Source organism: Solanum tuberosum, unplaced genomic scaffold (assembly GCF_000226075.1).
Source record: "Solanum tuberosum cultivar DM 1-3 516 R44 unplaced genomic scaffold, SolTub_3.0 scf00250, whole genome shotgun sequence".
Lineage (NCBI taxonomy): Eukaryota > Viridiplantae > Streptophyta > Magnoliopsida > Solanales > Solanaceae > Solanum > Solanum tuberosum.
The window spans coordinates 266,303-275,528 of record NW_006239183.1 but is presented as its reverse complement, the minus strand read 5'-3'; the positions used below and the strand labels follow the sequence as shown (position 1 = coordinate 275,528).

The following is a 9,226-nucleotide window of genomic DNA, read 5'->3' as shown; positions in this document are numbered from 1 at the left end:
TTTGTTACTACATATTTACATACATTTTAGTAATTGTACTTGGTTTACACATGTGTCCTGTCTGTTAGATGAATTTTATCTTTGTTTTCAACTAAACTATCTTATGGAGATTTCTGAGTTGTCAAAGATCAATGGATTGTTCACCCAAGGTGCTTGATGTTATTCATGAGCTATCATGTTTTGATTATTCCGTTGTTTTAGTCCTTTTTGTGCTGCAACAACGAAATATTTGGGAGCAAATGAGCAAAGACTTCTTCTTCACTTGGTGACCAATGACCATAATTAGCTATTATCATCTTCCACACAGTAAAGATGCAAGGTATGAGATCTTGAGTATTGTTCACTGCTACTGTAATTTTATTTTATTTTGGTGTTTGGTATGTTATTTTACTTTTTCTTCAAATTGAAAAATTGTAAGATTGCAAGAATAGTCTATAGTACAGTGATTTTCGGCGTTTTAAAAATAATAATCGAAATTGACTCACTTTGTCCTCTGAAATTATTAGTCCTTTTTCTTATTTCATTTAGACTTAGAAGAAAATACATTGGGGAGACTAATGGGTACATTGATATTAAAATATTAGTGAAGTTATGAATTGTTACTCTTTCATGGTATGCATTTTTCTTCTTTCCAATTTTTCTTTGAAATTAGAATTTTTTATAGTATAAAATAATATCTGTTTTTTATTATTTTGGAAGTGGTCTTTAAGAATCTCCTGTGCCATTGAACTTTGTTAAGGTTCCTATAACCGAATTTCTTTGTGATAGAAACTGTTACCTATTGAATATCCAGCGAGGTGCAAATGTAGCACGTACCTAAGAGAGCATCAATGAAATCCTCACTAAAAATTCATCGTTATGTTACTATTTTATCGCTTGCCGTCAATGTACGACAATTATCACATTTAATTTAGATATAAAAATGGCTATGCTCTTAAACAGAAGTGGAGTTAGTAATTTGTTATAGTTGACGAAATCTGATGAGAAAACATTCTTCCATGTTCAACATTTTGGTATTTCAGATTTGGATGATAACTACTCGACTAAAATTAAGTAAATTTATTCATTAGTGCTGAGTTTACATCTTCTTTTCTCTGTTTTATGATCAATCCAGATGGAAGAGTTAACAATGTTGATTCCTGTGACTTAAGATAGTTCATGCATTGTTATATTTTATTTTTTGTTTAATTAGTTATTGAATACCAAATATCATTCTATGAAATAATGAAGGCCAAAATGTGGTTTAATACATATTTTAATTTATATTATATCTCAATATGTTTTTTTATTGAATTTCATAAGCGTGACATTCTAAAAATGCCAAATAATTCAGTGGTAGGTATAGTGACTTAGTTGAAAAGGTTATTTTTCAAAACACTACACAGCTGGTTGACCTTGGATGAGAAACTCCTTCATTACATGTATGTATGTATGTATGTACGTACGTATGTGTATAATTATCTCAATTTAACAAATTGGGGAGCTTGTGGTTATTTAGTGTATTCACAACTATGTTCCTCATTCCTTGCTTCATTAAGTTTTTCATCAGTGGTCCACCCTTTTTGGACTAAGGAGAAGATCATAGACTCACATACATTAAGAAGATTTTTATCGAGGAGTGGAGGAAGGTCTTAGGAAAGAAATATGTTCTTGAATCATACAAATATATCACAACAGAAATCTCCAAACCTAGAACCAAAATAAAAATGAAAGTATATTATTGCTTCTTAGACGGACTGTAAGAGGGGTAGATTACCACTGATACTTTAGCTAGAGAAAAGATTTCGAAAGTGGCAATCTGAAAAATGATATGACAATTTCGGAAAGCATATAGTAGTGATACACATGCACAAAAATAGCTCTGCTCTTCTCTGTTTCATAATTGTGCTAGAACACCATCAAAGTTCAATCCCTATCGAGTCATTGAGTTTTTCATTCGATCACTCGAGGTGAAGTCAACGCAGCAAGTTCTCTCGCTCCAAAATCAGTGAAGACATTGCAAGGAAAACTACAAAGGACTTGAAGGGTCTCCGAGTCACCATCCAAAAATCATCTATTTTTGGTATTATAAAAAGATTGATTGTCTTTATATGTCGTGGTTAAATTTTGAATTTCTATGAAAATAGTGCCTTCGATTCTATATTTCTTAGAGGTTAGTGGTTTAGACATCTTTATCTATAAGGATTTGAGCCTTTTTTTTTTTTTTTAAATGACTTTCTTTTTAAAAAAAATGAAGTTTGACATTTATATTTTTTTTATATGTATTGATGAATGAGACATGTATTTTTTGGTCTCTAAGTATTTACTTATTGAAGATGCTTCGCATGAAATCTGTGAAGCAAATATATAATGGATCTTCACATGAATTCAAAGTTCATGTGATGGTGGATACACAAAAGTTGAGTTTTCTGGGTTTATGTTCTTGTGTACCTTTTGATGAAACTCTTTGTTCATGTCCAAGTGAGTATAATATATCATTTCCCAAATTATATTTAACTTCCCACATTATATTTAACTTACTTCAAGTATGGTGTCTCAATTATAGATTTATTGATGGGCTTACTGTGAAATATGTGACTTGATGATACTGCAGATATATAGATGCGAGAAACACATGGCTAGGTGTTATGGGGTGGAGCTTTGTTGATTCAAGCTAAACTAATAGAAAGAAGAAGGAAAAGGGGATCCTACAGGAACGACCATGGTATCACAAAGTTAGTAAGGTCCTTTGCTGCTACTTACTTCAAAACGAGTCATATATTTTTATTTGCTAACGGTTTGAGCTACTATTATATTTTTGCAATAACATTATTTTTCCCTTTTTGTTCTATTGAATTTTATATTTGTCCTTTATCAGAAATTATCTGGTCAATTTTTCTATTAACAAAACTAATGATTAAAAAGTCTTTTACTTAATAGAAATGTTAATAAATCAGTGATATGCTTTATATCTTTTTACCGTTAATTTTCATTGTGTTGCATTTATGCTCAGGTAAAAGTATCTGTTAGTTTTCAGATATTCTTGTCGTAAAATCTTTTCCTACTTTAAATGTGTGAGATTTTAAAACTAATTTATCTTAAACTTTCAAATTGTGTTCTTTGATCGCAATGTTACATCTTCCAAATTCTACTGTAGTTTAGAATAATGGTTAAAGAATCTTTTTATTTTTCCTAAAGTATCATCATTCAAGTAAATGTTTTGTGGTTCTTGCTTCAGCAATTCCTCTTTGTTCCTTCAAAAAGGAGGATGACAGGAAGGATTGTGGAGGTTCCTCTTTGTAGTGAAATTCTAAGCTCTATTGCAGTTTGGATGCCTCCTTTTGACAAATCTATAATCTTAATTTCCGTTAAGGTATGTAAAATCATATCGTAAATTGGCACATCTTTGATGAAATAAAAAATAACAAAGTAACTCTATCAACAATTTGCTTGTATAACGGCTAAGTCCAGAATTAACTTATCGACACTCTTTGTATGACCTTGCAGATTAAGCTTCTATATTTGTGGCAAGTATCCATGTTTGAAGACGTTGATGATTTGAGATAATTTGATCACATTTGTAACCTAGTGATATAAATGGTACGCGCCTCAACGAGCTTCTCTTTTCTATCTTTATACATATTTACGCTAGACTATACAAAACTCCATGGACGTAAATAATGGTTGCATTGGTATTAATCTACAAAGTGTAGTCATCTATGAAGCGAGTACTTAAATATCGATGGAAAACAAAAAAAACATTTCTTTTTTCTCTACTTGCTTTCATATGAGAAAATAAAGAGCAAAGATTAAGATATAGTAGGTTGAATAACACAGTTTCTATTCAGATAATTTTGTTGAGTCCTCACATATCTACTGTGGGAGTTTTTATGTTATAGTTATGTTTATGTCCTTATTGGACAATTGTATGTTTGTACCTTATGATTTCATTGTTTAGCGTATTGCTGTGTACCAATTAACTTTTTCTCTTTCCGGAATACAATCTCTTATTTCTGGTATTCTATGCGGGTTATGATTCACCAAACACGAAGGTACTCACTGCTTCTCAAGCTTATTTTAGTGTTGTTCAAGTACCTTCAAAATTAATCGCTCTTTCCTCTTCACAATAGCGTGCATGTATATTGTTGTACCATATATATGCTTTTAGAATATTATTTCTTAATTATTAGACATAGCAACATTTTGTATTACTAGAATCCTTTCTAAAAAAGGTCTTGACTTATAGGTTTCAAGTGATTTACTGATACATTATTTGCGTACATTTTGGTATTTCTAGGGAAGAAGTCAGGGTGACAGTTCTTTTGTTTGACCAACTGCTAAGTGCTTATCAGTTTTATTTTTTTGTTATGAGATCTTGAATATTCAGTATATTCCGAAAAACCTATATCAATCTCAATACAATTATAAGCCAATATTTTGGAGCATTGGTCATAACCTTTAAGTTCTTGAAATTCTTTTTTTTGTCATTCTATGTAGCAATCAGTTTTTTATGTCCATTCATCTGTGTTATTGCCTATATACGGGGCTATTGGTGCGAGTTATTTGTCGTTCAATTCATGCCAAGAGAATGTGATTACTTTGTTGAAATGTTTTAGTGGTGTTTTTAGATATATTTTTTTCACCTACTGGTGTTTTTAGATTAATCCATTACTCAGGCAAAAGTGAGATTAATTTGCATAGAGTTGAGTGATGTCAAGTTCTCCAAGGACCTGCTTTACTAGGGGATGCAAGTTCATAAAGGAATTGAAGAGGATGAGGAAGATGACAATGGCAGCAGATTTTGGGAGAGCTCCTTGTGTTAAATATAGTGTTCAAGGAGATGAGATGTATTAAGATTTTCTTGGCTTGACTAAAGTATTGGGAAATAACCGATTATGTATTTAATTCTGTATCTATATGATTATATGCTCTGTAGAGCTTTATAAATTTTAATTCAAGTGCTAAAAACATGAAATACCTTCCAAACATGTTTCGTAAAACATGTAAGCACGGGCCATTATCCATCTAGTATATGATTAGAAGACGAAATTAAGCAGATAAAATAATGAACAAGAATCTCAAACTAGACCAAAGTAGTAGTAAGATTTATAAGCAGTGGATAACTGGACGTCTGAACCTACCAAGCTAAGGAAACTGCGCTAAAAAGACAAAAATAATAAACTGAAACATGCAACTCTATTATTTATTAAAAAAATAATTTATTTTGTAATATCAACTTTTTTTAAAGAGTATTTGTTTCATTAATTAAGTTTGCTCGTAGAAATTTGTTAATGAGTTTTCTTTTATTCTATTTATTTATGGAGTTCATGTTTATATATATATTGAAAATTATAAAAGTATACTACTTAAGACTTTAATTAACAATATATACACATACTTATATTTAATTACAAATGAAGTTTCTAAATTACAGACATAACATATTTAATTAATTTTCGTTTTTAATTATTTATTTATTTTTTATTTTAGTATATCATTTTTTGGGGATTCTGTGCCTATTTTTGAGGGATGATTATCATGTATTAAATTTATCTCACCAATTAATGGTTATTACTAAGTTTTTCAAATATTTTTTTATCTTTCCACCTCTTCCATTTTCCAAGAAATTTTTACTTCCTATGCAGTTGTATTTTCTTGAAAAATTAAAAACTTATCTCTTTCGTGTTCTTCTTTGTTCTTCTTTGTTCTTCTTCTCTCTCTGAATTATGTTCATCTGAATTTTACCATTGGTATCTTTTACCTTTAAAATTTTCAAATGTGAAAGTTGCTCAATAGATGTTGGAACAGTGCTAGAGATCATATAGACTAAGAACCAAAAGGTTTACGTAAGAAAGATCAAGATACTTCAAAGAATACAAATTGTAAATAAATTAAATTTTTTTATCCAATTTCTTTCAACAATATCGTAAGGATAGGAATACACATGGAAGTTTAGATTCCGCAATTTTGATAGTATCATAAGGATAGGATTACACACCAACCTTACAACGATAATTACACCAATATCATATTATAGATAATAACTTTTGAATACTACACCAATATTATAGAAATCATAGTTTTCTATTATTAAAATTTACAATTATTTCATAACCATTTACGTAAATAGATTTTTGCATAAAAAGACAAGTTAATATCAAAAACTTGCAAACATGAATGTTTATATCATTCAATACACCAATAATACGATTCATCCTACCAACATAAAATTAAAAGTTTCAACTACATAATGGTTTAAGTAAAATAAAATAAAAACAACACACTACTATTAAGCTTGATCCGCAAATTTGGGGCAAATTTTCTTGTTATGCACGGGTGTACAACATTGTCACGACCCAGACCGTCGTGATTGACACCCACACTAACCCTCCGGTTGGAGAACCATTACTACAGTCTAACTAAACAATTTAAAGTTACGGAAGCAGGTTTAAATAACTAAATACTGAAGTTCCCATAAACTTCCAAAAGATCTAACAACGAATTTGCGGAATTTAAATGCCAACGTACCAAAACTCTAACAACGAACCATAGTCTAAAGAAATGGGTACAACCCAAACTAAACAAGAGAAGTCTAAAGAACTAGTCTAAGTCCGAAAAGATGGACTAAAGAAAAAAAAAAGAACTCAAGGCAGCCCGGAAGAACTGGCTCACCCTTGAATTCGATCGGCGATTACTGATCTGCTAGACGAGGTCTGTCAATAGACGCCTGAAGATGCCTTATACTCAACAAAAGAAAGAGCAAGTGCAGTATCAGTACACAACCATAGTGTACTGGTAGGATCACGCTACTATCCCACTAAGTGCAACATAAGCAACTAAATACAACATTATAAACATGTAAATACCGAACATGTACAATATCGATTATCACATTCTCAACAATATACATTTACAATAGGTCATAGGTCCTCTCATGGAACCCAAACTCAAACAGTTAGTGTACCGGTACGTGGTACCCGATCCAATGTTTATGCCACAACGTGGCAACCATCCCATAATTATTCCAGAATGTGTCAACCGATCCAAGTTAGTGTGTCGGAACGCAACACCCCGATCCATTCAACAAGACACAATGACAATCACAAGTACATTCTCATAATCATATAATCCAGTCATGATTCATGGCATTCATCATTCATCTATCCTCATTTTCAATTGGAGTGTTCATTAATGCAACATTCACATACATACATGTATTATAATGAAGCAAGAACAAGCATACATCACACAACATGAAATCACAACCATCACATACCTCGAAACAAGCTTGAATCCCCTAAGAAACTTTGATTCTTCCCTTTTCGGATTCGTTTCGCTTGTTCTTGGTCTACAGACAATTAATATAACACGGGAATCAATAAACAATAACTAATTACCCGAATTACCCACAATTTTATCAACTCTATATCAAACCCATGATCCCCATACCCAGATTAGGGCTTTTACCACCATAATTTTCAGATCAAAACCCTCCCCCATGGATAATTACCCATTAGATTACGTTCTCCGAATTGAAAAACAGATTCGGGGAGTCAAAACCTTACTTTTAGCCTTAAGAATGGTGGAAAACTGTCAAGAAGACTCCTGGGTTCATTCCTTAGCTCTCTAGTTCGAAAATTGCATAATAAAATGTTTTTTGGGTTTATTTCCGACTTTAAGTCGCGTCTGCCCCGCCACAGCGGTACTCACCCCGCTACAGCGTCCCCACCCTGGCGGCACAAATTCCCTCTATAGCGGCTTGCACGGAACAATGAGCAAATTTAATAATTTCAATTCCCCCATTTCACAACACACCTTCAATCAATGACACTCAGAAACTACCCGTTCACGCTAAGATCAGTTTCGAAAGTTCTACTGGCCCGAATTCAATTCCGTAAAGTCGTACGGGTTCCTTAACGTCTTAGCTACCTACTCATGTGATAAAAATTATAATTAGATCACCCAATTGTTACCAAATTTCCCTAGACCTTACTGACTCCGATTTCATCCAAATCTAGACTAGGTTGGGAAATTCCAAGTTACTACGAAAAAGTTTTTTGACCCAAATTTTTTCCCCATTGGCTTTTCTATAACGATGGGAACATGTCGTTACAATAGATACCAATTTACCCATCACTCGTCCCCGAGTGACTAACTTAGGAAAAACAGGCTAAAGAATTAATGAAGTAGTACCTGAATCGACGAACAACTGGGGATACTTGTCTCGCATGTCCTTCTCAATTTCCCAAATAACTTCCTCAACTGGATGATGTTTCCATTGGACTTTCACGGACTTAATCTCTTTGGTCCTCAACTTCCGGACAGCACGATCAAGAATTGCAATCGGTTCCTCCTCATATTGAAGGTCTTTGTCTAACACCAGTGAGTCCCATTTTATGATGTAATCCCCTGTCACCATGATATCTATTCAACATGGACACATGAAATACCGGATGAACTCCCGATAGGTTAGAAGGTAAAGCCAACCTATAAGCCACTGGCCCTACACATCAAGAACCTCAAAGGGACCAATGTAACGAGGACTAAGCTTGCCCTTCTTGCCAAATCTCATCACCCCTTTCATGGGTGATACCTTAAGAAGAACAGTCTCACCAGTTTGAGATGCCATGTCTTTTACCTTATGGTCTGCATACTTTTTTTGTCTACTCTGGGCCGCTAAAAGCTTAGTTTGGATGCTCCCCACTTTATCTTGAGCATCTTCCACTAAATCAACCCCCAAAGGTTTCACATCCCCAGCCTCAAACCATTCTATGTGTGATCTACATCCTCTCCCATAAAGTTCCTTAAATGGTGCCATATCAATGCTGACGTGATAACTATTATTATAGGAGAACTCACACAAAGGTAAGAATTTATCCCAATGCCCTCCAAAATCAATCACACATGCCCTCAACATGTCTTCTAACACTTGAATAGTCCTCTCTAACTGCCCGTCCGTCTGTTGATGGAAAGCGGTACTAAAAGTGAGTTGTGTGCCCAATTCATCATGCAATTTCCTCCAAAACTTGAATGTGAATTGGGTACCACGATCTAAGATGATAGAGAAGGGCACCCCATGCAACCTCACTATATTTTTCACATACACCTTACCCAATTGTTCAGCATTATAATCTATTCTTACGGGGTAATAAAATGGGCTGACTTAGTCAATATGTCAACCACTACCCAAATAGAGTCAAACATCTCCAAAGTCTTGGGAAGACCAACCACAAAATCCATGGCTATT

The 9,226-nt window shown here is 33.3% G+C and overlaps 1 long non-coding RNA gene across 1 annotated transcript; it reads left to right on the top strand.

The window, feature by feature from the left end:
- Positions 1–106: 106 nt before the first annotated feature.
- Positions 107–3,982, top strand: LOC102601641 (uncharacterized). The gene is made up of 4 exons (XR_368143.2): positions 107–319; positions 2,594–2,723; positions 3,218–3,352; positions 3,487–3,982. It is a non-coding gene; the product is annotated as an uncharacterized lncRNA (long non-coding RNA).
- The last annotated feature ends 5,244 nt before the right edge of the window (positions 3,983–9,226 follow it).